Raw genomic sequence first — 7,353 nt, forward strand, 5'->3', positions numbered from 1 at the left:
TATCAGGGAACGTGTTGTTGAAATAATCTCGAGCAAAGCTCTCGATCATGCTAACCTCTCCATCCATAGACGAATCGGGTAACTGTGTCTTTGTTTTAAAAACATTGACTTCAACAGCAAGATGGCCAAAAGACATGGACATTGAACCATCACGGCAATTAATGAGCGCATTGGCAGTTGCCAGAAAAGAACGCCCTAAGATGATCGGGACAGAGTCGTTAATCGACTTCGTATCGAGGATAACAAAATCAACCGGATAGTAAAAATCCTGAATTTTTACCGAGAACATTTTGACGACACCCTTAGGATACTTAATAGAACGATCGCTAATTGCAACGCCATTTTAGTGGGTTGCATCTCGCCTAGACCTATTTGTCTATACAAATAAAACGGGGAGTAAGTTGACACTAGCCCCCAAGTCTAATAATGCGGTCGTCGATAAGAATCTCCTAAGGTGCATTGTACAAAGAGGGGGCGACCGGGGGTCCTTGTACTTAACAATTCCATTATGTTCAAATAAAGTTGGGAATTGTTCTGTTAAAAAGGCGTCTTTTGGTATATTGGTCTTACGCCTAGTAGTACACAATTCCTTAAGAAACTTAGCATGGTGTGGTAGCTTTTTTATAGCTTCGAGGAAGGGAAGGTTTATAGTTAGATTCTTGAAAACATCCCTAATCTCCTCATAATTTGTATCCCTAGTTAACATGGCTAATTTTTGTGGAAACGGTGGTTTCTGTCTATATTTAGCAATGGTATTACCTGGATGTTTAACCGTGGCTTCCTGTTTATTAGGTTGTGTTGTAACTGGTACCTCTACAGTGGTAGGCTCTTCAGTTTCTATTTCGGTATCTAGTAATATAGCAGGTGTAGGGGCTACTGGTTGGGTAACTATAGGCATAGTTACTTTGTTATCAACCACTCTGCCAGAACGGAGAGTGGTGATTGCCTTTAGCTCACCTACATTTTCATGTTCCTTACTAGTATTATCGGTTACCTCAAAGGCTGTATTTGTTGTTTTAGTATTAGGTATTGCGTGACCTGGAAACACACCTTTGGGTTGGGCTTTATCTTGAGCCAACTGTTGGGTTAAATTATTAACGGATTGTAGAAGCTGTTGGTTAGATTGAGCCATGGTTTGGAAAAGTTTTTGGCTCACTTGTATGAAGGTGTCAAGACGATCCGGTTGTGTGGGTGTAGTAGTCACGGGTGGTGTGACTGGAACTATTTCACGTGAATTATTTATGGGTGGATTTTGATAGTTATTATTTATCGGAACGATACCTCTATTAGCATTATAATTATTATAATTACCTTGACTTTGTGCTTGACCTTGTCGAGGTTGCACTTGGTTGTTATAATTATTGAAATTCCCCTGACCCTGTCCTTGTCGTAGTGGGGCTTGGTTAAAGCTGTGCGTAGGCCTAACATATTGATTATTGTACCCTTGAGGTGTGACGTGTTGGTTATTTCTCCAACCAAAGTTGGGATTTTGTCTCCAAGGGGCGTTAGGTTCACTATTAATGGAACAAGCCTGTTCATAGGCAATAGGACAGTGTGAGTCGGGATGCTCAGGGCTCCAACAGAAACTACATGGATTTGAATTTACATTCATGACGGGGATTGGCTTTTGTTGTACAAAAATGGCCTCTACCTTTTTTGTGAGTGATTCGATTAGAGTTTTAAGCTCGAATCGTGTTTAATTTCAAACATACCGCGCCTTAATCAGTATTTGATGAACTAGCGAGCGTGGATATCATCACTACCCCCAGTTGTTATTTAAACTTAGTTTGATCCTCTAAAAATTTATAAGCCTCCGAGGCTCCTTTGCTTAAGAAACTACCCCCATTCATTATGTCTAGGACTTCTTTATGGTGGTGTAGAAGTCCTTTGAAAAAGGCACGAACTAACGTGTCTTTCGCTAAGTTATGATGTGGACACTCTATAAGGAGATCGGTGAAACGATTCCAAGCCTCTGAAAATGTTTCATGAGGATTTTGTCGAAAGAAATGAATCTTGGAAAGCATCTCATCCGTCTTTAGGCGTGGGTAAAAATGTTCCATAAACAACTGAACAAGTTTAGCCCACGAGTCCACAGAATTAGGCGTTTGGGCAGTTAACAAAGACGCCACCTTATCGGGTAAGGTGAAAGGGAATACCCTGAGTTTAATTTGTTCCGCACCAACCGTAGGATGGTGGAATGTTGTAAGGACTTGTTCAATCCTACGCATGTGCTGATAAGGTTTTTCATGGTCTAAACCATGAAAAACGGGTAACAAATTAAATATATTTGGGGATCTTGGAAATCCCCAATCGGGTCCGCTAGAACGATGCAAGATTTGGGGCTATCGCCAAGGCTTTGTAGAAGTCGAGAGAGAGTCTCTTCTTCGGCGGGCATTGTGTCGTGATGTGTGTGAAATAGTAGCTAGAGGTGTAGTTGGTGGTATACTAGATAGACTTGTTTGTTGACGTTGTTGTGTAATTACGTTCTGTGTTTTTGTTCGGCCAGACCTTAATCTCATACAAGGCTAAAACCAAACTTAGCTAAACACATCAACACTCCAAACAATTACGATATACTAGTATAAACCTCTAACAGGAGATGCGAGGTGTGGAAGAAAGGAATACCTAATTGCGTCCTTGCTTCGCTTATGAATAGAGTCTTGTTTACGCGTGTTCAGTGTGTATAACAAGTTAGAACACTGAAAAATATGAAAAATCAAAGTTCGAATCAAAACTGTCGAATCCGGAAAAATTTGCTAAGAGGCGTCGCGGTAACTTGGTATAACCAGATTCGAGTTTAAAAGGGTCGCTCCACATGGGGCGGTCAGCTCTTGCTCTCCAGGCTATAGGGCGTAGGTGCGCTCTGCTAGGGAGCGGTCGCGCTCAGTGTTATTTTTTCGGAACTTTCCAACGTTGAATCGGATAACCACAGTATGAATTAAACACGGGTGGGTGGGTGAAATGGGACTTTAAGAAAAGTACTAACATTACGAAAATAATACGAAAGTGAAACTAAGATGGCAGCGGCGCCATTTGGTAAATGATTTAATTGAATAGCTTACCTACGAAATGAACGACGAACTCAAAACGTAAGTAAACTAAAACTAATTATGATCCTATATGCTTATCAAAGATTTCTACTCTTAATCCTATGAGATATAGTGGAGTAGAGTGATTCGTTCCACTCCTAGTCCTTCCGCATGCTTGTTATCACGTGTAATTACTCTACTTAAGGTCTAATGAGAGATTTACGAAATGATACTAGAATACGATGCAACTACCCACAAGATGCAACTAGTCGACTATTTAAACAGCTATGGAAATACTACGTTGATTCTATGATAAGGAGTTAGAGGGGGATTGATTCCACCTTAACTCGACTTAATCCTATTACAGACGAATCGTCGTAATCCAAATTGAACTGCTTCGCAGAACAATTGGTTCTTCCTAATCCCTAATTACACATGGCATTCCTACCAATTCATAACTAGCATGTGAATGATTAAACCCATTCTCATGGTGAACTAATCGTTTCTAGAGTGGAAAGGAAATTACGACGATTTTATGGTAGTCGGAATCAAGCTTTCATTAAGGCTTCTCAACCCCCTCTAATGGAGGTTTAGCCGAGAATCATTACGCAATCATTTCCGATTAAATTTAAACTAAACATGATATAAAGAATTGAAATTTACTAATCTAAATTAAATAATAATTAAAATCTAATTAATAACTAAGAATTGAATAACAAGTAATAAATGAATCAGATCTAACACAAATGTAAATGACAAGAATCGAAATTTAACAACTAGCTATTTTATTAATCAAACTAATTAAGAGTAATGATTCTAATAGTTTAATCTAAAACAAGAATTGGATTGAAATTAAACTTAATTAAAAACAATTAAATAAAAACTAGATCTAGAAGCTATTTTAATGGCTACTTTTTACTCTAACCTATCTACCATTAACAAAGAGCTAAGCTTTTGTTTTTATACTTTCAGATCCAAAAATCGTGCATGGGCTTGGAGCCATGTTTTGGGCCAGAGAATCAGGCCCAAAACCAATCTTTCGATCAAAAGGCCTCTTCAGCTGCAGTTGGCTTCAACAGACTTTTCGTCCAATTTTGCTCCTCTGATTGGATCACGGCTTAAACCATTAGAAAGCTCTTTCCGAGCTGGTCGTTTTGACATAAGGTAGGCCCCATTCCGAGATCTGAGTCCAAAGATATGGCCTTCGGAAGTTCTGCTGACTTTGTGTCTTTGTTTACGCCGCTGACTTTTCAGCTTTTGACCGGGCTTTAGAAAGGCTTTGTCTTCTTGAATCTTGGCCTTTAATCACGGAACTCCTTAGTAACCGACCTTTGCTCCTTTATCTCGCTAAAGTGGCACATTTCTGCACATAATGGACTTTGAAGCCTGAAATGCATAAAAACACGTAATCAGTGTTAACTCTTAATTATTACTCACATAATTGGTCTAAAAGTATGTCTGTTACAGGGTTAAAACTACAGTTTTGGGCTCTTATCAACAATTGAATACTAAAATATTACTTATCCTAATTCGATAATGTTGTTTTATAGAAATTTGGAATTAATTACTACTAAATCTATTTTATTTAACTACGATCTAAGAAATGAATAAACTAAATAATAGGGGTCTGCTAAGTGGAGAGAATTCTAGGACTTTCGAATCCACCTTAAATCTCTATAGACACTATCGACTTAACCTTTGGTATTCCAGTTATATATTTCTGAGTAGCAATCGATGATAATCAATTGCTTTCTCGATGATATTATCGTTACAATTCTTGTTGCACTTTCTTAGCAAAATTATCTTCTTACTCAGCTAAAGATCAAACCCAAAGCATTATTTGTCTTCTTACAGCACAAACAATCAAACGATTTAATACTAACAATTATTCCAAGCTCGATTAATAATCTCCTATTCAAACTACCAAAAATGCATCACAGGAACGGTGAAAGAAATAATAGTAATATTAATCACGAGTTCAAAGAAGAATTAAATCATTAAAAACAATTCAGGAATACCAAATATCAAATATCAAACATCCATACCAATATAAGGTTTTATCTACGCCCTAGAAATAATTTAGTTACACATGGGAAATAAAGCAGCAGAAACAGCGATATCAAAAGAAAATAAAGCCATTAACAAAACCGATACTGTCGCGAGTCTGGGTTCGGTGTTCTGGTCTTTCTTTCTTTACTGCGTTTCTGGATTCCGGATTCTGGAGCGCTGGCCTCAATTCATCTGCCTCTCCCCTCGCTCTCTGGTTCGGCCTCCAGCTTCAGCCTCCATTCTCCGGTTTTCTGTTCTGTCTCCCTTTCTTTACTGCGTTTCTCCAGCCCCTTCACTCCTGTGTTCTGCGTTTTTCCAGCCAAGAGCCAAGAGCCTTCCTTCACTGCTTTTCCGCCTCTATTTTTCGGCCTCCATTCTCCGGTTCTAAAATAAAGGAGCTGCTATTTTTGGGTCCCCTTTCCTATTCGCGAGAATCAATTTGAGAAGGAAACTCAAGATTTGATTCGGTGGTTATGGGCTTTTAGTGTCGGTTGTGTAATTGTTAGATTGGAAACTTGGGTGTTCGACTTTGGAAAGCTTGAATGGAGGGAAAGTTTCCTGTTCGTGAATTTGGAGAAGGTAAGATGGGTTGCTACGATGCTTCCTCGGATGGACATGAATGTTATGGCTTTTAGTAAGGCACGTGAGTGAGAGAGAATAACTTCTAGTTACTTGTTCACGGTGCACTTAAGCCCATAAGCCATGGGCCCATTTCCATTTAATTCCTTTTTGTCTTCTATTCTTTCCTTAGCCCAATATTCACAAGCCCAACTAAAGTTTACCAATACTGTTTCGGGCACCTCCACTAAACTGCACCACCCTGTCAGGCAAACCAAACTAGAGGAACGAAACTCATGTACTGACATCCTGAATCTTGACAGTTTCCACACTTTTAATCATGTTAAGTCCAATTCCTGTGAAATCACCGAAAACGTACTAACTAAAACAAACAAATAAATTAAACGAACTAACTAATATAAAATTGAGCGTGAATACTGTAATATTTATGCGTTTATCAATAACTGTCCTTGGGGCACTCCAAGTTTACGTCCGTAAAGTCAACACACATTTGCACCTTGCCATTTTTCTTTAGGACCGCGACTATATTAGATAACTAGTCCGTGAACTCCACCTCCCTTATGATTCCCGCTCCTTTCAGCCTGGCAACCTCCTCTCGGATTCCTTTCGCGTATTTGGGTCTTACACTCCTCATCTTTTGTCTTACTGGTTTCGTATCCTCTCTCATATGCAGTCGATGACATGCGAAACCTGGGTCCAAACCGGTGATATCCTCTATCCCCCACGCAAACACATCTTTGTTCTCCGATAAACACTGTACCAGTTTACTTTTCCATTCCTCTGACAGATTCAACCCTATTGATGTAAATCTCTCTTCTTCTCCTGCCCCCAGGTTCACTATCTCCATTTCATCTAAAGTCTTCGGACCCATCACGACCTCCTCCTCCCCCTCCACTGCCCCGCACTGTAATTGCTATGCCTGCCTTTTCATGGGGTTCAATGACTCTATTTCCGATCCACGGACCATTCTCTTAACGGTATCCTGGTGACTGTTCTTCGAAGCCACGTGATCGCCGCGGACTTCATACATTCCCATTGAAGTGGGGAATCGAATAACTGGGTAATAGGTCGAAGGCACCACTTTTATTTTGTGGATCTACCACCTTTCTAGGATCGTGTTATACTGGGAGTTGGAGTTGACCACCATAAATCTTAAGAACACAGTCACAGGCCCTGTCTTCACTGGCAACAAAAGCTCTCCCATCGGCTCCGTGACACTCCCATTAAACCTATACAAAATGGACCGCGGCGGCCTTAGTTGCCCCAGATCGATCCTCATTTTCTCTAACGCTCCTCTAACCGCACTGCCATAATCAATCAGTACCCTTTTGACCATGTAATTGCCCATCGCCACCGTAATGACCAACGCATTCTCATGTGGAGTATCGACAGCTCGGAGATCTGCACTGGAAAATATAATCTTATCTTCCCCATTCAATGCCCCTGAGCTATATCGCGGTCCTATGTTTGACTCATTGACCTGCTGAATACTTGCCATCCTTCTTACCTTATCTCCATGGGCATTGTGGCTCAGAACTTCTCCACTAAAAATAACATTGATAGTTCCCAATATCCTCCCTGGAGCCGTCACCTGCTCCGCATTTGGGGCCTCCGCTACGAATTTTCTCATCATTCCCTTCTCTATCGAACTCTGGACCAACCATTTCAACGCATAACAATCATTAGTCTCATGATT

At 40.2% G+C, this 7,353-nt stretch overlaps 1 pseudogene; it reads left to right on the forward strand.

The window, feature by feature from the left end:
- The first annotated feature begins 1,920 nt into the window (after positions 1-1,920).
- On the forward strand, positions 1,921-2,014 carry LOC147493007 (small nucleolar RNA R71; annotated as a pseudogene).
- The last annotated feature ends 5,339 nt before the right edge of the window (positions 2,015-7,353 follow it).

The sequence above is a fragment of the Coptis chinensis genome, chromosome 6, assembly GCF_015680905.1.
Source record: "Coptis chinensis isolate HL-2020 chromosome 6, ASM1568090v1, whole genome shotgun sequence".
NCBI lineage: Eukaryota > Viridiplantae > Streptophyta > Magnoliopsida > Ranunculales > Ranunculaceae > Coptis > Coptis chinensis.